Source organism: Protopterus annectens, chromosome 3.part1 (assembly GCF_019279795.1).
Source record: "Protopterus annectens isolate FY-2018-M chromosome 3.part1, PAN1.0, whole genome shotgun sequence".
Lineage (NCBI taxonomy): Eukaryota > Metazoa > Chordata > Ceratodontiformes > Protopteridae > Protopterus > Protopterus annectens.
Window position 1 is genome coordinate 54,355,992 of NC_056732.1, and position 25,046 is coordinate 54,381,037.

Sequence of the window (25,046 nt, forward strand, 5' to 3'; positions counted from 1 at the left end):
CAGGGTTCACATTGCCTCAGGTGAATATCACGGGACTACCATCAAGTGGTAATAAATCATATATCCCTGCACTCTCGTAAACCATTAGTTTGAAAAAAATTAGTTTTATTGAAATTCCATTAAGTGTTTTCATCCTCTTTACTCAGGATTTTTTCAGAACTAGAGTGAATTGTAGAAACTTAATAACTTAAATACAAAATTGAATGTATCACATGACTATAATAATTAAAATCTTTAAAGGAACAGCCTCCGTTTCCAAAGTAATTTTAGAAATCCTGTCAAGCACTTTGTGTTGACACCAGTGCATATTTGCACAGCTTAAAATAACTTGTGTACTTCATCATAACTTTACTGCTCTCATCTTAAGCATCAGAGTGATGCCTCCAGGTGCATCTGCGGTTAACTCCTACTGACACCTCTAGGGGTCAAATATTGCTTGTTCATATATGCATCAGTAATTCCAAAGCCATGTTATGTACAAGGCTTTAAAAGATTTCATCTTAAAGCTTAAAAAATGGCAAACTCAGTTGCATTAATATTTGACCACTGTCTAGTGTAGGTAAATAGATATCAACTGCTGTTTTTATGATGATAATATATATAGATATAATTTTCACATTTTTCTAAATATCTCAACAACCAAGTAACACAAATAGAACTCTTTAGCCTCATATGAAAGCTGTCAGCTAGATTAATAAAATGCTGCAGACAGTATTTATGTAACTTGAGCGGTTGCTGAGATATCGGGTAGCTGTTTACAAAATATTACAAATGTAATAGTTACTGTGTTTACTGTGACTTGCAAAATTCGGTTTAAGACCTAGAACCTAAAGAATGCTACCACTAAAAAATAGTTTGTGATGAAAAGTTAGCCATTTATACTTCTTTAGTAACTCCTATGGTTTCAGAGATACAAACATTTGTTTGAAATGTGAGGACATAATTTGATTCTGTCAAAATGCTTAGGCTCCGTCCACTGGAAGTTACAGTGCAAACTTCCTGAGCTCCATTGGCGTGAATGAGTTAATAAATACTTGGTCGTTAAGACCGGGAAATACAGTAGCATTTAACCTACTCTGCCGCATCATCTCCCTGTATTTTATTAGAGTTTCCCATTATCCAGCTCTCACATTAAAATTAATTATTTCCAGTATCCCAAAGTTAGACATTGTAACTCCTTCCCAAACGAGTGTTTATAAAGAGCACTGCTAGTATTTCCATTTTTAATAGTGTAAATGTGCTAGTAAACTGTTATCCTCAAACTTCTGTCTGTTTTACCTACGTAAAATGACTGACGGTTATTACAAACTGCTAAATACACCATTCCCATTGTGTTGCAATTACCTTTTATAAATTTTATTCTGGAGTGGCAGTAGTTCGTAAATGAAATGCAGTCATGTTCAATAAGGTAGGGACATTGATTGCACATACCACATTTATGTGTCTGTGTTTTAGCAGGTCTATATTAAATTATTGAATGCTTAGAAAAGCGAACGATGATTTATCGACCCCATGTAAGCGAAAGCTTGCAAATGTGAACGCTTAGAACAGCGATTTTTTTCCAAGGGAAAAAAAATCTCTGTTCCAAAAAAAAACCCCACTTATAACATAAAGTGGGGGGGGGCTTCACCCCCCACCCCCCCTACTTAAATATACCAACTCCGAGATTGCACTACAGTGACGAAAACGGCAAAGTAATGGACGTGGCTAAGCAATTTCTTTCCCAGGGAAAGAATTCGCTTATATACCACTTTGGCATTTTGCCTTTTCGTCATTTCAAGTTCGACCAAGACGCATTTGAAAGAATGCGTCTTCGGTCATCTAATAGGAACCCGTTTTAGCAACCCCTCCATTGTAATTCCTGGCTCTAAGACTGCTTTAATGTTACTATCTTCGAAGTGAAATGTGGTTATTTACCAACTCGTCTAAAAAGTTCATCAGTTTTGAAAATTGACAAATTCTTTTAATAATCTGTTTTACCAGTTATGTGTCATTGTTATGTTTTAGTATTCTAGAATGTTCAAAATTGAATGTGTCCTTGAAATGACCCTGGTGCTCAGTAGTGGGTTCAGTACTGCCCAAAAGGGGGTTATATCTTAATTCTCTTTCTTTGGCGATCTCATCATACATTTTGTCTATAAAAATCTGAGGGGATCCCCTCTATAAAACATAGCCAGCATAGTCTGTATCTTCTCATAAAGTAATTCAGATTTAGTCATGTGACACACTGAATTTTGTATTTAAGTTATTATGTTTCTTGCTATTCACTCTGGTTCTGAAGAAGTCCTCAATAACAAGGATGAAAGAGGTTAATGTAATTTCACTAAAAGTAAAGTGTTTTTTCAAACTAATGGTTCACAAGAGTGCAGGAGTATATGTTTTATTAGTACTTGATGGTAATCCCATGATTTTCACCTGAGACAACGTGAGCCCTGTTGCTTGATTCTGCTTTTTTATAGTAAAGGAGCATGATACAGGAGCACTTTTGGGCAGTTGTCCACTCTGTCCATCAAACAAGGGTAGTCCCTTTGCCCCCAGTGCTTTGTCAGCTCTACAGTATGACTCAAACCTGTATGAATAACAAGTATGCACTTGTTTTAACTCATATCCTGGGTGCAACTATCAATCCTATTGCATGTATACAAGTATTTATGAATTTTCTTAGTGTAGATATCTTATTTGCCTCACAAGAAGCTGTTAGTAATTGGTTGTTTGGGACCATTCCTAGCTCTTTTGTAGTTCACTGCTTAAAATCCGCCTCTGGGCGTTTTTTTCTGGCTATACTGCTCAGACAAGCTCCACGTGGGTCCTAGCAGCAAGGAACTCGAAAAAGCGACTACCTTCTGGATTTAAGTATCTTTGCTTTTTTTCACTGAAAATAGCTTCTGCTGCTTACTTTAAACTAGCCTGAACTGTTTTTTTTACTGATTACTGCATTTATTTTAAAAATTGCACTTAAAGTTACATTTAGTCGAATTTAGTCGAAAGTTTGCTTGTTTGTTTGTTTAATTGAACTGTGGAGGCTGCCCACTAAAGTGTGCTAGCCTGTGTAACTAATTTATCACTGTCTCTGCATTTTCTGTGTATTTCTGCAAAAAAAAAACAAAAAAATAATCCTTGTTTTCCCACCTTTCTCGACTAGTTTAGACCAGTATACAGGCATTGCTGTTTTCAGGGCTGTGGTGTAGTTCCTGTGTTGTCCATTACCTTACTTGGATAAAAGGAAGTTTCTTTGCTCACCAGTGGGAGTGGGGAGCCTTGAGCAGCCTACCTATCCTTGGGGGAAGTGACCTCAGCACAAGAAGCTGTTAGTAATTGGTTGTTTGGGACCATTCCTAGCTCTTTTGTAGTTCACTGCTTAAAATCCGCTTTTTGCTGTCATGCATAGCGCAGCGGTTAAACAAGGTTAAACTTTTTCTGGCTCCAAGTCTGCTCTTCAATTTTTCCCTTAGAACTGTTCTACTTGCAATCTAAACAGCCTATACTCTATCTGAAAAGCTCAGCACTTGCTCCTAAAGCATTTTGTATACAGGTAAAACACTCTTAAACAAACGAAAAGTACTTCATTCACCTAAATTCTGTTGAGTACCCATTTCTCTATAGGTCCTTTCTGACTCAGTTACACAGCAATCTTTTTCACTATTTCTAGCATGTCGAAGGGTCAGTTGCTGGCGTCCTCTCCTGTTCAGCTGGTGAATCTAGCAATCTTGAGGCAATGTTACAATTGCCTCATGTACACAGACAACCCTCTCCTCCTCCCAACAAATACAAATATATGCGAGAGATGCAACTATATAGCCAAACTGGAGGCTGAGCTCTCTCAATTCAGTACTGGCAAGACCAGTCAGGAGGAGAAGGTAACCACGCACACCACAAACCCAGTCTCACATAGAACTATCACAACTGCAAACCAAACACATAAACACACAAAAACATACTCGGAGGCGCTGATTAAAAATCTACCAAAACAACAGAGGCCTCCAAAGCAGACACCCAAGCAACCACCACCTCAAGACATAGCAAATGCAACACATAGTTCACAAAGTCAGTGTGCTAAACAGTCACAGCCCTTAAGGCCAAACAACATGCCAGACAAACTTGTAATAGGTGACTCCATAGTCAGGCACACTGACGTCCCGCTCACCAGACTGAACAAGGAGAGGGTCACAGTAAGCTGCCTGTCGGGAGCTAGAATCCGCCACATAACACAAGCACTCAGGTCACTCCACAGCAAGTACAAATATGACTCAGTCATTGTACATGCAGGTGTGAATGACCTGAGATGTACCTCCCTGGACTACATGAAAAGAGACATAGAGGAGCTCTCTGATTATGTAGCCCAGGCCGGTATGACCCTGACCCTGAGCAGCATCTTACCCTCACCAAGAATGATGCCACAGTACAAAGACAAAATGATCAGTTTTAACAATTGGCTTAATTACTGGTGTCATTCTAAGGGGATCCAGTGTCTGTCTGCTTGGGATGACATGCTTGACAAGCCACGCTGCTTCACAAGGGATGGTTTGCACCTGTCACCCCTGGGCTTCCGGATATTGGCCAAGGCTCTTGCCACCCCCATAGTGCCTTTTTTAGGCAAGGCTCAAATGACAAACCTACCTCCCTAGATAACACAAGTGGAAAAAAACTAAGGGTAATGCTGCTCAATGCCAGAAGTCTAAACCTCAAGATGCACGCCCTCGAAGCCCTCCTCAGTATGGAGAACATCGATGTCTGTGCAGTGACTGAAACCTGGTTCAAGGCTCCTGAGAGCACCCCAGCACTATCAGGTTTTATCCCATATCATGCTTTCCGGCCCCAAAACTTGGACAGAACCACAAAAGGAGGGGGAGTATCCATTTTCATCAAAGATACCCACACCTCCAGGTTAGTGGCAACGCACGAAGCATCGGAGACTATCCAGGTGCAACTAACCATAGGCAAAACTGCCTTACAGTTTGTAGCATGCTACAGACCACCCTATCAAACTCAGGAACCCCACACAGCCTTCCTGAAGACACTGGAGAGTATGAATGTCTCTCCAAATACCATCATTTTGGGAGACTTCAACTACCCAAACATAGACTGGGAACATTACTCAAGCCCCAACACCCTAGCCCAAAGGTTCTTAGAATTCATAAACTCAAATGCAATGGAACAACTAGTCACCATTCCCACAAGAGGAGACAATATACTAGACCTGATCATCACAAACATGGGGACAAAATGCTCCACACCGGAAGTACATCCCTCTTTGGTAAGATCAGACCATAAATTAATCTCACTGGAAATCCACATCCCTCCCGCACCTCCTGCACAAAAGACCACAGTGAAGAACTTCTCAAAAGCAAACTTCACACTTCTTAAGACTGAAGTGGTATCTTTCAAGGCCCCTGGGCCAGTGGAAACCACAACCCACACTGCTGAATCCTTTGCAAATGCCTTCTATGGGCACCTTCAAGAATGCATGGATCATGCAATCCCAAATAAAACCAAGACCCATTTCCCCAAAGGCAGGCAACCGGTCTGGTGGACCCCAGCCATAAACAAACTTTACAACAGAAGGAGGAAGCTACTACATGACAGAGCAAAATCCCTAAAAGGAAAGGCATCTCTGATCAGTACTAGCAAAAAACTACGATCACTCATAAAATCATCCAAGGCCAACTTTGAGAGAAAAATCGCAAATGACACAAAAGACAATCACAAGGCCTTCTTTAGCTATGTTAGAAACCTGGGTGGAAACTCCCAGATATGCTCAGAGTTAGTCCAAAATGACACAAAATACACTGAACCCACTGACATTGCCAACATTCTGGCAGACAGGTTCAGTGCAAATTCTCCTCCCTCCCCAAAAGGAGAAATAACTATCCCAGCAGAGTGTAGCCTCCCTAACATCTCAGATGCCCAGGTGAGAGCCGCCCTCTCTAAAGCTAAAAACACAGCATCAATGGGACCGGATGGTGTCCCGGGCTGTGTGCTACATGAACTCCAAGAGGAACTAAACCCACACATAAGGCTGCTGTGTAATCTTAGCCTTACCACAGGATACGTACCCAAAGAGTGGCGTACGGCAACAGTGGTCCCACTTCACAAAGGCGGTGCTTCTACGGACCCTGGAAATTACCGCCCCATAAGCTTGATGAGCCTGGTCTGCAAAGCTATGGAGAGGATCCTTATGGAACTCATAAACAAAGACGTTGGGGACCTACAGACATTGGATCCTACCCAATTTGGCTTTGTCAAGGGCAGATCCTGTCTTTTGAACTTGGTCGACTTTTTTGAAACAGTCACTGAGGCCATTGATGAGGGTAAGGTAGTTCACACAGCCTACCTTGACCTTGCAAAAGCCTTTGACACAATACCCCACTCGGGCATCATAGACAAACTCACCAGCTTAAATGTAAACCCATATGTCACAAGATGGGTTGCAAACTGGCTCAAGGACAGAACCCACAGGGTCAGAGTTGCTGGAGCTATGTCAGACTCTAAGCCAGTCACAAGCGGTGTCCCAAAGGGCTCAGTCCTGGCACCCCTCTTGTTCGTCATTTATTTTTCCGAGGTACAGGCAAACATAGGAGGATTGTGGCTGACAAAGTTTGCAGATGACTGCAAACTGGGCGCCATAATTGATACTCCAGCGGACACAAGCATCCTTCAGAGAGGCCTCATAGAAATGGATAATTGGTGCCAGAGCCATGGCCTTAAGCTAAACGCCAAAAAATGTATAGTCATACCCTTTGGGAAAAACAAGGTACCGACAAATTACCACATAGGCGGTAATCCATTAAGTACGGAAGAGGTAATCAGGGACCTAGGGACCCAGGTTGACAGTAACCTCTCATTTGACACTCACATTGCCAAAGTGGTTAGGAAGACCTTCTATATTGCCCACCTTATCATGAAGGGTTTCACATCTAGATCAAGAGAGGTCATTGTGCCCTGTACTCTTCTCTTATCAGGCCAATGATTGAGTACAATGCCCCATTTGGGATGTATCTCACCCGACACCTGCAGCAGTTGGAAAGACCCCAAAAGTTCCTCACCAAGAGGATAAAGGGTCTTAAACATATGTCATATGCTGCCCGACTGAAAAAACTCCAGCTCTATTCAGTCGCATACCGCCTACTCAGAGGTGATCTGTGCCTGATGTACAAGGCCATGTCCAATCCTGAATTAATGGACATGCTCCAAATCCAAATCCATCAGAGCCATGAGAACAAGTGACTTAAACCTCAACACAGAAATAAATAGAACGTGCTGGAGGGACAGATTCATAACCCAGAGGCTCCCTACACTCTGGAACAGAATCCCAGTCCATGTTAGGCAGAGCCCCTCACTGACTCTATTCAAGAGAAATCTCGACGAGTGGATGGGAGATCGTAGGTTTACCCCGGGGTTCATCTCTGTGTCACTACTAGATAGAGGCATAGTAAACGAAACCCTAAAAGGGCATAGTATTCTCATCCTAAGGGGTGGTGTAAGCCACATACACTCTGGCTAGGCTTATAAATGCCCTAGGGCAGATAGCCTAGTACAAACCTATGAACCTATGAACCCATGCACTTTACTGAGGCAGAAGCTATATTGAACTCTCTTGTTCATATTACCAGCCCCTCTTGGTTGACAATCCTGGCTGTAAGTAATTGCGTCATTCTCACCTGAGATGTTCCATGAAATATATATCATGCACTAATTAGTGTACATACCGTACCAACTACCGTTCATTTTACTATCACAAATATCTACACTGTGAGTTCTAGGCTCCACACTCCATTCCTGGAAGAGAAGCATTCATCCTAACCACCTTCAGTGGCTTCATCTTTGGGGTTTGTCCATTTGAACAGGAGCCTTACAGAATTGGATATTGACAGGATGATGCAGGGGTTCCTTCTGATGCATCTAAGGTCAGTGCTCCAGCTAATTCAGTACATGCTCTTAATAGCTGAAACATTTCCTCCTCACACAGTATACTCAGAGAGAATATATTGTCTGTCTTGTTTAAGGGCTTAGAAGCCTTCCGCATTTATTTATTGGCATTTGATTACCAGTATAGCCCACTGGGCTGTAAGAGCCATATTCTGTGGAGGCCCAGGGAGAAAAGCTCCAAGTACATGTAACAATCCTGAACAATTAAAATAAATTGTGCAGGCAAGTTAACTTCAGCAGTTCAATATACATACAGTTGTGTGAGCATACATTCATACATACAAAAATATACATAAAAATTGTAAAGGCAAGTTAGCTTCAGAGGTTCACTATACATATGATAGTGTATACATACATACAAAAACTTACATAGTTAAATGGTGATGCATTTTATTTTATTTATCCACTTACTACTTTACTTACTTTACTTATCCCTCTTACTACTAAATTCCCCAGCCTTGCTCTTACCCCTGCACCTATAACTTTGCCCCCATCTAATTCAGATATCTCTCTTTTCCCTACCTTCACTTCTAAGCGCTCCCATCGTAGCGACCACTGTTGTAATTACATTAACTGTTCACTAGATGGCAGCTACCCCTCTTTATTAACACTATTGTATAGCTCCTTCCCAAATAGACTTTATAGGTTCATAGGTTCATAGGTTCATAGTAGGCTATCTGCCCTAGGGCATTTATAAGCCTAGCCAGAGTGTGTGTGGCTTTCACCACCCCTTAGGATGAGAATACTATACCCATTAGTTTGCTGTGTCTCTGTCCAGCAGTGATACAGAGATGATTCCCGGGGTAAACCTACGATCTCCCATCCACTCGTCAAGATTTCTCTTGAATAGAGTCAGTGAGGGGCTCTGCCTCACATGGACTGGGATTCTGTTCCATAGTGTAGGGAGTCTCTGGGTGATGAATCTGTCCCTCCAGCACGTCCTATTTATATCCGTGTTGAGGTTTAAGTCTCTTGCTCTCGTGGCTCTGGTGGATTTGGATTTTTTGAGGTGGAGCATGTCCATTAATACCGGGTTGGACATGGCCTTGTATGTCAGGCACAGATCACCTCTGAGCAGACGGTATGCGACTGAATAGAGCTGGAGTTTCTTCAGTCGGGCATCGTATGACATATGTTTGAGCCCCTTTATCCTTTTGGTGAGGAACTTTTGGGGTCTTTCCAACTGCTGCAGGTGTTGGGTACGGTACATTCCGAATGGGGCGTTGTACTCAATCATTGGTCTGATAAGTGAAGAGTACAGGGGTACAATGACATCTCCTGATCTGGATGTGAATCCCTTCATGATCAGGTGGGCAATGTAGAAGGTCTTCCTAACCACTTTGGCAATGTGAGTGTCAAAAGAGAGGTTACTGTCAACTTGGGTCCCCAGGTCCCTGATAACTTCTTCCGTGTTTAATGGATTACCACCTATGTGGTAATTAGGGGTTACCTTGTTTTCCCAAAGGGTATGACTATACATTTTTTGGCATTTAGCTTAAGGCCATGGCTCTGGCACCAGTTATCCATTTCTATGAGACCTCTCTGGAGGGTGTCTGTGTCTGATGGAGTGTCAATTATGGTGCCCAGTTTGCAGTCATCTGCAAATGTTGTCAGGCACAATCCCTCTATGTTTGCCTGCACTTCAGAAAATAAATGCCGAACAAGAGGGGGCCCAGGACTGAGCCCTGTGGGACACCGCTCATGACCGGCTTAGAGTCTGACATGGCACCAGCAACTCTAACCCTGTGTGTTCTGTCCTTGAGCCAGTTTGCAACCCATCTTGTGACATATGGGTTTACATCTAAGCTGGTGAGCTTTTCTATGATGCCCGAGTGGGGTATTGTGTCAACGCTTTGCTAGGTCAAGGTAGGCTGTGTGAACTGCCTTACCCTCATCAATGGCCTTAGTGACTGTTTCGAAAAAGTCAACCAAGCTCAAGAGGCAGGATCTGCCCTTGACAAAGCCAAATTGGGTAGTATCCAGTGTCTGTAGGTCCCCAATGTCTTTATTTATGAGTTCCATTATGATCCTCTCCATAGCTTTGCAGACAAGGCTCGTCAAGCTTATGGGGCGGTAATTTCCAGGGTCCGTAGAAGCACCGCCTTTGTGGAGTGGGACCACAGTTGCCGTACGCCATTGTTTGGGTACGTATCCTGTAGTAAGGCTAAGATTAAACAGCAGCCTTATGTGTGGGTTTAGTTTAGCACACAGCCGGGGACACCGTCCGGTCCCATTGATGCTGTGTTTTTTGCTTTAGAGAGAGCAGCTCTCACCTGGGCATCTGAGATGTTTGGGAGGCTAGACTCTGGTGGGATAGATATTTCTCCTTTTGGGGAGGGAGGAGAAATTTGCACTGAACCTGTCTGCCAGTATGTTGGCAATGTCTGTGGGTTCAGTGATTTTTTTATCATTTTGGACTAATTCTGAGCATATCTGGGAGTTTCCACCCAGGTTTCTAACATAGCTAAAGAAGGCTTTATGATTGTCTTTTGTGTCATTAGCGATTTTTCTCTCAAAGTTGGCCTTGGATGATTTTATGAGTGATCGTAGTTTTTTGCTAGTATTGATCAGAGATGCCTTCCCTTTTAGGGATTTTGCTCTGTCATGTAGTAGCTTTCTCCTCTTATTGTAGAGTTTGTTTATGGCTGGGGTCCACCAGACTGGGTACCTGCCTTTGGTGGAAAGGGTCTTGATTTTATTAGGGATTGCTTGATCCATACATTCCTGGAGGTGCTCGTAGAAGGCATTTGTAAGGGTTTCAGCAGCGTGGGTTGTGGTTTCCACTGGCTCGGGGGCCTTGAAGGATACCACTCCAGTCTTAAGAAGTGTGAAGTTTGCTTTTGAGAAGTTCTTCACTGTGGTCTTTTTTGCTGGGGGTGGGGCGGGATGTGGATCTCCAGTGAGATTAATTTATGGTCTGATCTCACCAATGAGGATATACTTCCTGTGTGGAGCATTTTGTCCCCATGTTTGTGATGATCAGGTCTAGTATATTTTCTCCTCTTGTGGGAATGGTGACTAGTTGTTCCATAGCATTTGAGTTTATGAACTCAAGGAACCTTTGGGCTAGGGTGTTGGGGCTTGAGTAATGTTCCCAGTCTATGTTTGGGTAGTTGAAGTCACCCAATATGATGGTGTTTGGAGAGACATTCATACTTTCCAGTGTCTTCAGGAAGGCTGTGTGGGTTTCCTGAGTTTGAGAAGGTGGTCTGTAGCATGTTACAAACTGTAGGGCAGTTTTACCTATGGTTAATTGCACCTGGATGGTCTCCGATGCTTCGTGCGTTGCCACTAACCTGGAGGTGTGGGTATCCTTTATGAATATGGATACTCCCCTCCTTTTGTGGTTCGGTCCGATTTTGGGGCGGAACGCATGATATGAGGTATAACCTGATAGTGCTGGGGTGCTCTCAGGAGCCTTGAACCAGGTTTCAGTCACAGCACAGACATCGATGTTCTCCATACTGAGGAGGGCTTGAGGCGTGCATCTTGAGGTTTAGACTTCTGGCATTGAGCAGTATTACCCTTAGTTTTCTCCATTTTTGTTTTCTAGGGCGGTAGGTTTATCATTTGAGCCTTGCCTAAAAGGCACTATGGGGGTGGCAAGAGCCTTTGCCAATATCCGAAGCCCAGGGGTGACAGGTGCAAGCTGTCCCTTGCGAAGCAGCGTGGCTTGTCAAGCATGTCATCCCAGGCAGACAGACATTGGATCCCCTTAGAATGACACCAGTAATTAAGCCAATTATTAAAGCTGATCATTTTGTCTCTGTATTGTGGCATCATTCTTGGTGAGGGTAGGATACTGCTCAGGGTCAGGGTCATACCGGCCTGGGCTACATAATCTGAGAGCTCCTCTATGTCTCTTTTCATGTAGTTCAGGGAGAGCACTTCTCAGCCAAACCCAGGTTCTTATTTCCATTATACCCAAGTCCTATTCTCCCTAAACTACTCTACTACTTCACCTAACCACTCTCTTCTAGTCCTATACTCACTCACTTACCATCCTTTGGTGGTTACTTTCCACTCCACTGATTGTCTCCTTCTATTACCTTACCTCTTTGGCTCTACCCGCTCCGTTCACCCTACGGACTCACTCCGCTCCCCTACCGTACCCCTAAATCTCACCCACCCCCAGCACCTCTACATTTATACTTCACTAGCCACTCCCTCTACTCTAGCTACCCAATCCAGTCTACCCATCTTTCCTCATACACTTACCCCTCCCACCATACACACTAGCAATAACCTACAACTCATACTCCAATCAGCTAACTCTATCTACTGTGTAAACTAGCTAAACAATTCTTACTGAATCTTCCTATACCCAAACTCATCAACTCATCTTCACCTACTATAACTACTACAAACCCTAAACATGACACCCAGTCCCCTACCACTGCTCACTCAAATAACACTATGGACAACCATCACTGTCCTATTCTGTCTCACCCAACCTACATTAGGAAACCACCCCCCATTTCACATTACCACATCCTTTTCTATTACACACCCCTATTCCCCCATCTTTATATCCCCCTCCCTCTACCCCATCATAGTACTTTCCTATTCCCCTATCAATTCCTTTCTACCTATGGTAACACCAAACCCTACTTTACCGTTTTAACATCCACAAAACACTCCAACACTCTACTACACGCCAAAGCTTCCAAACATCTCCTCAATCACATTATCTCTATTCTTCTCTCTGGTGACATTCACCCAAACCCTGGTCCCCCCTATCACACAAATTCCTAGAAAACAAAGCCATCCCTCCCATACCATAAGGAAAATCCTTCACTTCTCAACACTAAACGCTCAAAGTCTTTGTAATAAAATCCCAAACCTTCATGCCTGGCTTCAATACAATAAACCAGACATTCTTTCCATCTCAGAAACCTGGCTCAAACCCCACATAAAAGACTCTGAAGTAATACCACCAAACTACTGAATCCTACGTAATGACAGAGTAAAAAAGAAAGGAGGTGGGGTAGCACTTCTATACTCTGCATCCCTGTTAGTCACCCCTTATACCAAATCCTTCCCCACTTTTGGTAAGACACAAATGGTACCAGCCCTACTTCATCTAAACAAGCAGAAACTCATATTCATTCTCTCCCTCTATATCCCTCCTGGCGATAATGTCTCATGCCTTGAAAATATTCTGTCATGGGTCTCCTCCAGTATTACTCATGAAACAATAATCCTAGGTGACTGTAACATAAACTGGGCCACGATTTAATCACCCAGTAACTTACTTAATATCAACCTGTATAACTTTACACACCTAATTAATATCACCAGACCCTAAAAGACCCCTCCTACCGGAAATATAATAGACTGGATACTTGTGTCACATCCTCATTATATCTCACATAGTGGCACTCTCCCAGACCCATTAGCTGACCATTTCCGTACCTTTGCCCATCGCCGTCCTTCTTCAATACAACAAACCCGCAATTACATATCCTCTAGACGTCTAAAAACCTTTAACCCTGAAACGTTCATAAACACACTTAAATACACTAACTGGACACCATTAAAAATCCTACCCCTAGACAATGCTCTATCCTATTTTAACTCCTCTTTCTTAGACCTACTCAACTCCCTATCTCCCCTAAAGACTAAACACGTAAAAAGCAACCCTGTTCCCTGGTTAACTAAAAACACTTTAGCTACCATGAGACTTCGAGACAAAGCATGGTCACGATACCAAAAACAAAGACCCCCTGACCCCCTTACTGAATACAAAACATTACGTAATAAAGTCAAAATACGTATTACCTCCGATCGCAAAACTTACTTCTCTACCCCCCATGCCAACCACAATACCAATCCCAAACTATTGTGGAAAGGTATTTCTTCTCTCCTACATCCCGGAATCCCAGAAAACCCCTGCCCAAACCCAGATGCAACTGACCTTGACTTAGCAACCCAATTTAACTCCTTTATTGACTCACTAAACAAACTAATACAATCCTTCACCAATAACTCTGCAATTCCTTCCCACCCTACTCCCTTCACCAACAACCCATCCCCATCCAGTAAATCATGCCTCCAGTCCCCCCTTTTACCATTAATCCCATCTCCACATCCACCATAAAGAAACTCTTACTAAAACTAAAACCTGGCTCCAATGCCCCCGATGAAATCCCCTCCTACTTCTTAAAACTTGCTGCTGATGTCATTGCCCTGCCTAACACCATGCTAATAAATCGATCTATCCTAGAAAGCCATGTCCCCCAACTTTGGAAGAAAGCCTTTATCATCCCTCTCCATAAAGGTGGCAAGAACAATGACACCCCAAATTTTTGCCCTATTGCTATCCTGTCCCCTATCTCCAAACTACTTGAAAAGTGTGTCCACCAACAACTCTTACCCTACCTGATCAACAACCAGCTTCTTATCCCCAAACAACATGGCTTTTAGACCAGGCCATAGTACCTCTACAGCCCTTCTCTCCTTCCTCGAAATAATCAACAAAGCGCGTAACTCTGGCCACATTGTATCCACTCTTTTCCTTGACCTCTCTAAGGCATTCGACACCATTTCCCACAACCTGCTTCTAACCAAGCTCTCTAAACTTAACATAAGCCCTACCTCTACCCAGTGGTTCTCAAGCTGCCTCACTAACAGGCAATAAGCAGTTAAATGGAAAAAAGCTATATCACCCTTCCTTAATACATCCACAGGCATCCCCCAGGGATCTATTCTAGGCCCCCTACTGTTTAATATATTCATAAATGATTTCCATCATGCCATCCCTCAGTCCAGCCTCGTACAATACGCCGACGACTCTACAATAATCTGCCTCGCTCTTTCCCTTACAACTCTTAATAGATTAACTCAAGCCGCTTTCTCTGCCACCGAACAGTGGATGCTCGATAACCATCTAGCCCTCAGTGCTACCAAAACAAAACTCATGTTATTCTACACCTCCAAAATCTCTGCCCTAAACACACAACCCTTCATAATAACTAGGAAAAATAACACTACCCTAGAACTTGTCTCAGAAACCAAATGTCTTGGTGTTATTATCGATAATCAGCTAAAATTCGACAAACATCTGCAGTCAAATATTAAAAAGACCCACCAAAAACTAGGTATGCTATACCGCAACAAACACTTTCTCTCACCCACCACCATGGTAATATTAGCCAACACATACCCTATCCCATCCCACTTATATGGCGCATCCATCACTACCAACCTACAAACTTCCCTCAAATCAAACTTCTCAACCTGCTACAATAAGATATCCAAATTTGCAACAGGACATAGAGCCGCTACACATTACTGCAATTCCCTTCACCAACTGAATTGGCTTGAACTATCAAACCTCCTCACATATACCCAACCCATTCAAGTGCATAAGCTCATACAAAACCCATCCCTTTATCCCTCCCTTTGTAATGCACAAACCAGGAAGACTCTTAAGATCCAACTCCCAAAACCTAATTAAAATACACAAGCCAGCACATTCAGCAGGGAATCACGTAATGTCCTTCTCTCTTGCTCGCCTCTGGAACTCTCTCCCTCCCTACATTCCCACCACCAATAGTCTCCCCCTGTTCAAAACTCACTGCACTCCCACCTTGCTTCAATATGGATATGCTCTTGCTCCCATCCCACCTAACACTGACTGTACACACTTCTTAATTGTTCATAGGTAGATACTAGGCTATCTGCCCTAGGGCATTTATAAGCCTAGCCAGAGTGCATTTGGCTTCCACCTGCCTATTAGATTAGCCTACTGTGCCTCTGTAAAGTAGGGCACAGAAGGTACCCTTTTAAGATTAGTTTACTGTGCCTCTGTCTAGCAGGGACACAGAAGAGATCCCAGGGGTGAATTTGCGATTTCCCATCCACGCGTCCAGATTTCGCTTGAAGAGGGTCAGCGAGGGGCTATGTCTAACATGAATTGGAATTCTATTCCAGAGTGAGGGGAGCCTCTGGGAAATGAATCTGTCCCTCCAGCATGTCCTATTTATTTTTGTGCTGAGGTTTAGGTCCCAGGAGCGTGTAGCTCTAAGGGACTTAGATTTTTTGAGGTGGAGCATGTCCATTAATTCTGGGTTTGACATGACTTTGTATGTCAGGCATAGATCGCCTCTGAGTAGGCGGTAAGCAACTGAGTAGAGCTGGAGTTTCTTTAGTCGTGCTGCATAGGACATCTGTTTGTAGCCCATGATCCTCTTGTTGAGGTACTTTTGGGGTCTCTCCAGTTGCTGCAGGTGTTGGGTAAGGTACATCCCAAAAGGGGCATTGTATTAAATTATGGGCCTGATGAGTGACGAGTAGAGGGGCACTATGACCTCTCTTGATCTAGATGCGAACTCTTTCATGATAAGGTGGGCTGTATAGAAGGTCTTTCTAACCACTTTGGCAACGTGATTATCAAAGGAGAGATTACTATCTACGTTGGTCCCCAAATCTCTAATTACTTCTTCCGTACTTAATGGATTACGACCTATGTGGTAATTTGTGGGCACCTTGTTTTTCCCAAAGGGGATGACTATGCACTTTTTAGCATTTAGCTTGAGGCCGTGGCTATGGCACCAAGCATCTGTCTCTGTGAGACCCTTTTGGAGGATGCTTGTGTCAGCTGGAGATTCGATTATGGCCCCCAGTTTGCAGTCATCTGCGAACTTTGTCAGCCATAATCCCCCCGTGTTAGCCTGGACCTCAGAGAAGTATATACCAAACAAGAGAGGTCCCAGAACCGAGCCCTGTGGGATGCCACTTGTAACTGGTTTGGATTCGGACATGGCACCTGCAATTCTGACCATGTGGGTTCTATCTTTGAGCCAGTTTGCAACCCATCTTGTGATATAGGGGTTGATATTTAAGCTGGTAAGCTTATTTATGATGCCTGAGTGGGGTATTGTGTCGAAGGCTTTTGCAAGGTCCAGGTAGGCTGTGTGGACTACCTTGCCCTCATCTATGGCTTTGGTAACTGTTTCAAAGAAATCAACTAGGTTTAAGAGGCAATATCTGCCCTTAACAAAGCCGAATTGGGTAGGATCCAGTGTCTGGAGGCAACCAATGTCTTTGTTTATGAGTTGTTGATAATAAGCTCCATAGCTTTACAGACCAGACTAGTCAGGCTTATGGGGCGATAGTTTCCGGGGTCCGTTGTGGCACCACCTTTGTGGAGTGGGACCACTATAGCTGTACGCCATTCTTTGGGTACATATCCTGTAGTAAGGCTAAGTTTGAAAAGTGACTTAATGTGAGGGTTCAGTTCTTCTTGGAGCTTGTGTAAGACACAGCCTGGGACACCGTCCGGTCCCATAGATGCTGTGTTTTTTGCTTTGGAGAGGGCAGCTTTCACCTGTGCATCTGTGATGTTAGGGAGGTTACATTCAGTTGGGATAGGCATTTGCTCCTTTGGGGGGGAATGGGGGGAGAAGTTTGCGCTGAATCTGTCTGCCAGGATGTTGGCTATGTCTGTAGGTTCGGTATATTTTGTGCCGTTATGCAACAAGTCAGAGCATATCTGGGAGTTTCCGCCCATGTTCCTGACATAACTAAAGAAGGCCTTGTGATTATCTTTAGTGTCTAGGGCAATTTTTCTTTCGAAACTGGCCTTTGATGATTTTATGAGGGATCGAAGTTTCTTGCTAATACTGATCAGAGATGCCTTCCCTTTTTGGGATTTTGTTCTGTCATGTAGTAGCTTCCTCCTTCTGTTGTATATCTTATTTATGGCCGGGATCCACCAGACCGGTCTCCTGTTTTTGGAGGAGTGAGTGTTGGTTTTATTTGGGATAGCATGATCCATGCATTCCTGCAGGTGCTCATAGAATGCATTTGTAAAGGATTCTGCGGATTGGGCTGTATTATCCTCTGGCCCAGGGGCTTTGAAGGATTCCATCTCAGTCTTGAGAAGTGCAAAGTTGGCTTTTGAGAAATTCTTTACAGTGATTTCCTTGGCTGGGGGTGGGGACAGGATATGGATGTCCAGGAAAATTTGTTTATGGTCTGATCTTACCAATGAGGGGTTTACCTCTGGTGTGGAACATAGAGTCCCCATGTTGGTGATGACCAGGTCCAATATGTTGTTACCTCTTGTGGGAGTGGTGACCAGTTGTTCCATTGCGTTAGAGTTTATAAATTCAAGGAACCATTGGGCGAGGGTGTTTGGGCTTGAGTAGATTTCCCAGTCAATGTTTGGGTAGTTGAAGTCACCCAATAACATAGTGTTTGGAGAGACCTTCATATTCTCCAGTGTTCTCAGGAATGCCAACTGAGGTGTCAATTAGGATTGTACATGGTCAGTATGGAGGAGAGGGAGGGGCAGGTTGCAGGGTGGTAGATAAGTTTATGGGCTGTAGTTAGTTGTAGATAAGTAAGATAGTGAGGGGATTCCAGCCAATTTAGTTGGTGCAGAGAGTAACAGTGATGGGCGGAATATTTTGCATTAGTAACGAATTTTGCGACTTTATTGTAGCATGAGTCTAGTTTTGTTTTCAGGGAGGACTGCAGATTGGTGAGGATAGGGGCGCCATATAAGAGAGTTGGCAGCAGGAAAGAAGAGGCAAGTGCCTTTTTAGCAGAGAGGCTAAGAAAATAGTAGCGCTTATAAAGGGATTGCATTTGTGAAGGGATAATTACAATTGCTTGGAAGCAGAAGGAGAGATAACAGGGAAATTGTCTCTCCAAATGATAAATGATGATAAAATTCATTGTGTAATATAGTTAAGGAATAAGATAGACAGGAATATGTAACCGTTAAGAGCACTTGAGTAGTAAGTAAAGGATGAAGGGGGTTAAGGAGGAAGTAGATATTAGGATTTAAAGGAAGGAGGTGTAGAGCAGTTACAGTCCATCCATGTCCATTTCCTGCCTGCCCTTCCAGACGGTCAGTGCCAACAGCAGAAATTCATTCTTAATCTCCTGGTTAAGTCTGACACTGTGCTGGCTGTTGTAATAAATGTTTGCATTGGTAAAACACAGAAGGTACCAATGTGCGGTGAAGCAATAAAGTGACAGAGAATAGTCAGGTAACACTTTAATCTACAAATAACAAGTACAATGTAACCACGAACAAATCCACAAGCAAATTAAAACATTAACGTCTCCAATGTTACGTTTTTGTTTAAAGAAACTTCATCAGATGTGGGCTACGTTAAAAAATATTCATTTATATGCCAAGAAGAATGACATTATTTAAAACTAACCAATTACGTGAAACCTTTCTATTCATTTAAACTAAATAAAAATTCATATGAAAAATACATCTGTGTGTGAATCATAAATAAATAAATAAATAAACATATTTCCAACTGTAATAAATAAATAAAAAGATTCCATATGTTTAAAAAACCCTTTAGTTAAAAGATAAAACTAAAATGCTTTGTCAGATTGTTAATGTTAAAAATGATCCTAAACATCCCTCTGCTGGTCAATAGGTGAATTACATCTGATAAATACTAAGATAGAAAAGGTATGATAGTGAATGATAAAAACCAAGCCTGTGCATATAATTAAGTCACCATGCTTGTAAAACGTGAGCTGTTTAAAAACATTTTTTATGTGTATATATATATATATAAAATGCATAACAATTCATTGAAATGCATCCTTAAAACATCAAATGCTGCAATTAATAAATCTTATAATTAGCTTCATAGGTTCATATGTTCATACTAGGCTATCTGCCCTGGGGCAATTATAAGCCTAGCCCGATTCTGTATGGCTTACGCCACCCCTTGATTTGAGTATACTGTGCCCTTTTTAAGGTTTAGTTTACTGTGCCTCTGTCTAATAGTGACACGGGAGTAATCCCTGGGACAAACCTACGATTCCCCATCCACCTATCGAGATTCTTCTTGAAGAGATTCAGTGAGGTGCTCTGCCTCACATGAACTGGAATTCTATTCCAGAGTGAAGGGAGCCTCTGGGTTATGAACCTGTCCCTCCAGCAAGTTCTATTTATTTCTGTGCTGAGGTTCAAGTCCCTCGAGCGTGTGGCTCTAAGAGATTTAGATTTACTGAGGTGGAGCATGTCCATTAATTCTGGATTTGACATAGCTTTGTATGTCAGGCATAGATCGCCTCGAAGTAGGCGGTATGCAACTGAGTAGAGCTGGAGTTTTTTTAACCGAGCAGCATATGGCATCTGTTTGAGACCCTTGATCCTCTTGATGAGATACTTTTGGGATCTTTCTAATTGCTGCAGGTGTCGGGTAAGGTACATCCCAAAAGGGGCATTGTATTCTATGATGGGCTTGATGAGGGATGAATAAAGGGGCATGATTACCTTTCTTGATCTAGATGTGAAACCCTTCGTGATGAGCTGGGCTATGTAGAAGGTCTTTCTAACCACTTTGGCAATGTGGTTTTTCAAAGGAGAGATTGCTATCAACTTGGGTCCCCAGGTCCCTAATAACTTTCTTTGTACTTAATGGGTTTCTGCCTATGTGGTAATTTGTGGGCACATTGTTTTTGCCAAAGGGTATGAATATACATTTTTTGGCATTTAGCTTTAAACCATGGCGCTGGCACCAGTTATCTGTCTCTGTGAGACCTTTTTGAAGGATGTTTGTGTCAGCTGGAGAGTTGATTATGGCGCCCAGTTTGCAGTCGTCTGTGAACTTGGTGAGCCATAGTCCTCCCACGTTTGCCTGTACCTCGGAAAAGTATATACTGAACAAGAGTGGTCCCAGGACAGAACCCTGTGGGACGCCACTTGTGACCGGTTTCGAGTCTGACATGGCTCCAGCAACTCTCACTCTGTGGGTTCTGTCTTTGAGCCAGTTTGAACCCATCTTGTGACATAGGGGTTTATATTTAAGCTGGATAGCTTATCTATGATGCCCGAGTGGGGTATTGTGTCAAATGCCTTTGCAAGGTCCAGATAGGCTGTGTGGACTACCTTCCCTTCATCTATGGCTTTGGTGACTGTTTCAAGAAGTCAACCAGGTTCAAAAGGCAGGATCTGCCCTTGACAAAGCCGAACTGGGTAGGATCTAGTGTCTGTAGGTCCCCAATGTCTTTGTTTATGAGCTCCATGATGATCCTCTCCATAGCCTTGCAGACTAAGCTAGTCAGGCTTATGGGCGATAGTTTCCAGGGTCCGTAGAGGCTCCACCTTTGTGGAGTGGGACCACTGTTGCTGTATGCCATTCTGTGGGCACATATCCTGTAGTGAGGCTGAGATTGTATAGCTGTTTTATTTGAGGGATTAGTTCCTCTTGGAGTTCATGTAGGATGCAACCTGGGACGCCATCTGGTCCCATGGAAGCAGTGTTTTTTGCTTTGGAGAGGGCAGCCTTCACCTGAGCATCAGAGATGTTTGGGAGGCAGCCCTCTGCCGGGATAGATACTTGCTCTTTTGGGGGGGAGGGGGTGGAGAAGTTTGCACTGAACCTGTCCGCCAGGATATTGGCGATGTCTGTGGGTTCAGTGTATTTTTTGTCGTTTAGAATCAACTCAGAATTTAGCAAGGAAGCTACAGCAATATGTTCGTTCAACCCTGGCCACTTGTTGGCTTGTAGGGTCATCTGCCACCAAAGCTCCCTGTACTCAATTTTCTCTTCCCACAACCCCCCACGTCCATCTGTTTTTATTTTTTTCTACTACAAAAAATAAATAGCGGGTTTCGGAGCACACTTGTTTATGTTTATACAGAGCATTTTCTCCTTCCCATTCTGAATATTGTACATATGCTTGTATATCCTTCTCTTAAGCTTGCATTCTGTTTTACCAATATAGAATGCCTGACAAACCTGGCACAAGGCCAGGTATACAAGCCCACTAGAATCACAGTTGCTGACCTCTTTGCCTTTTAGTGTTATGTTTCTACTTACTAAAGTAACCTCCTCTTTATTAACAATCCATTCACATTGTGGACAAATGACCACACTTATAGGTTCCAAATCTCTTTTTACTATTCCATATTTCTACTTCATGATTCACTTCTAGTAGATTTTTTAAGGAGTTGGCATTTTTATAGACCACCTTTAACTTATCTTTGGGTAACATTTCTAAATCAGTAAAGGCAAGAAACCTATTCCATTCATTGTGTAATTTTTTTGACCATGTTTGAACTAGCATTGTATTCAATAACTAATGCCCTGTCAAAATTCACTTCCTTTTCTATATTCTTAACTACAATTTCTTCCATGTTCATTCCTAATATAGGTTTACATTTTCCACTTCTACCTTCCATTACTTCCTTTTCAACTTGACTTAACAAGTATTCCGGGTAATTTCTTGCCTTGAACATCCTTCTTAACACTTCCATCTCCTTCACAAAATCCTCATCATTACAAGTCATCCTACTAGATCTAATGTGCTGTCCCTTTACAATATTATTCTTATAATGCATGGGGTGTCCACCGTTAAAATGTAAGCAGAAATTACAGTATGTACTTTCCTAAACACCTTAGAATTCTAGATGTTATTTTTCTTATATATTTCTACATCTAAATACTCCAATTTATCTCGACTAAGTTTGTGGGTGAATTTTAAAAAATTAGTACTGTTATTTGAAAAATCAATAAAAGCCATTACATCTTCATCTGAGGCCGACCATAAAACAGATATGTCATCAAGGAATCTCTTGTATAGGGGTGTATATCATAACAGCGAGAATGCAATGGTCTGGTGTTACAGCTCCTAGGTTGACAAAAGAGGAAAGGATCACCATTTATGCCCCCCTCTCAGGAAAAGAAGTACAACTCACTGTTCCCACGAGAGGAGAAAATATACTAGATCTCATTGTCACAAACATGGGGACAAAATGCTCCACACCGGAAGTATATCCCTCATTGGTGAGATCTGATCATAAACTAATCTCACTGGAAATCCACATCTCGCCCCCACCCCAAACAAAAAAGACCATAGTGAAGAACTTCTCTAAAGCAAACTTCACACTACTCAAGACTGGTGTGGTATCCTTCAAGGCCCCTGAGCCAGTGGAAACCACAATCCAAGCTGCAGAAGCCCTTACAAATGCCTTCTATGAACACCTCCAGGACTGCATGGATCAGGCAATCCCAAATAAAACCAAGACTCTTTCCACAAAGGGCAAACGTCCAGTCTGGTGGACCCCAGTCATTAACAAACTTTACAATAAGAGGAGAAAGCTATTACATGATAGAACAAAATCCATAAAAGGAAGTCACCCTGATCATTATTAGTAAAAAAATACGAGCACTCATAAAATCAACTAAGGCCAATTTTGAGAGAAAAATTGCCATGGATTCAAAGGACAATCATAAGGCCTTTTTCAGCTATGTTAGGAACCTGGGTGGAAACTCCCAGATATGCTCAGAATTAGTCCAAAATGATACAAAAATCACTGAACCCACAGACATTGCCAACATACTGGCAGACAGGTTCAGTGCAAACTTCACCCCCCTCCCCCCCCCTAAAGGAGAGATAACTATCCCAGCCGAGTGTAGCCTCCCGGACATCTCAAATGCGCAGGTGAAAGCTGCTCTCTCTAAAGCTAAAAACACAGCATCAATGGGACCGGATGGTGTCCCCGGCTGTGTGCTACATGAGCTAAATGAGGAATTAAACCCGCACATAAGGCAGCTGTTTAATCTCAGCCTTACCACAGGATACGTGCCCAAGGAGTGGCGTACGGCAACTGTGGTCCCACTCCACAAAGGCGGCGCCTCTACGGACCCTGGTAATTACCGCCCCATAAGCTTAACAAGTCTAGTCTGCAAAGCTATGGAGAGGATCATAATGGAGCTCATAAACAAAGATATAGGGGACTTGCAGACATTGGACCCGACCCAGTTTAGCTTTGTCAAGGGAAGATCATGCCTTTTGAACTTGGTCGACTTCTTCGAAACAGTCACCAAGGACATTGATGAGGGAAAGGCAGTCCATACAGCCTACCTTGACCTTGCAAAGGCTTTACACACAATACCCCACTCGGGTATTGTAGAAAAACTTACCAGCTTAAATGTAAACCCATATGTCACAAGATGGGTTGCAAACTGGCTTAAGGACAGAACCCACAGGGTTAGAGTTGCTGGCGCTGTGTCAGACTCCAAGCCGGTCACAAGTGGTGTCCCACAGGGCTCGGTCCTTGGCCCCTATTGTTTGGCATCTACTTCTCAGAAGTACAGGCCAACATGGGAGGACTTTGGCTGACAAAGTTTGCAGACGACTGCAAACTGGGCTCCATAGTGGAAAGTGCATCGGACACGGATATCCTTCAGAAGGGACTCACGGAAACAGATAGCTGGTGCCAGAGCCATGGCCTGAAGTTAAACGCCAAAAATGTATAGTCATACCCTTCGGGAAAAACAAGGTAACCCCAAGCTACCATATAGGTGGCAATCCACTAAGCACAGAAGAGGTTATCAGGGACCTGGGGACCCAGGTTGACAGTGGCCTTTCTTTTGACACTCACGTTGCTAAAGTGGTTAGAAAGACCTTCTACATTGCCCACCTGATCATGAAGGGATTCACATCCAGATCTAGTGAGGTCATTGTTCCCCTGTACTCTTCACTTATCAGACCAATGATCGAGTACAATGCCCCATTCGGGATGTATCTCACCCGACATCTGCAGCAATTGGAGAGACCCCAAAAGTTCCTCACCAAAAGGATAAAGGGACTCGAAAATCTGTCATATGCTGCCAGATTGAAGAAACTCCAGCTCTATTCAGTCGCATACCATCTGCTCAGAGGTGACATGTGCCTGACATACAAGGCCATGTCCAACCCGGAATTAATGGACATGCTCCACCTCAAAAAATCCAAATCCACCAAAACCACTAGAGCAAGCGACTTAAACCTTAGCACGGATATAAATAGGACGTGCTGGAGGGATAGATTTATCACTCAGAGACTCCCTATGCTGTGGAATAAAATCCCGGTCCATGTGAGGCAGAGCACCTCGCTGACTCTGTTCAAGAGAAATCTAGACCTGTGGATGGGAGATCGTAGGTTTACCCCGGGAATCATCTCTGTGTCACTGCTGGACAGAGGCACAACAAACTAATGGGCACAGTATTTTTTCATATAAGGGGTGGCGTAAGCCACAAAAATTTGGGCTAGGCTTATAAATGCCTTAGGGCAGATAGCCTAGTATAAACCTATGAACCTATGAACCTATGAACGAGCCATTTCTAGGGTTAAAAAGAGGAAAG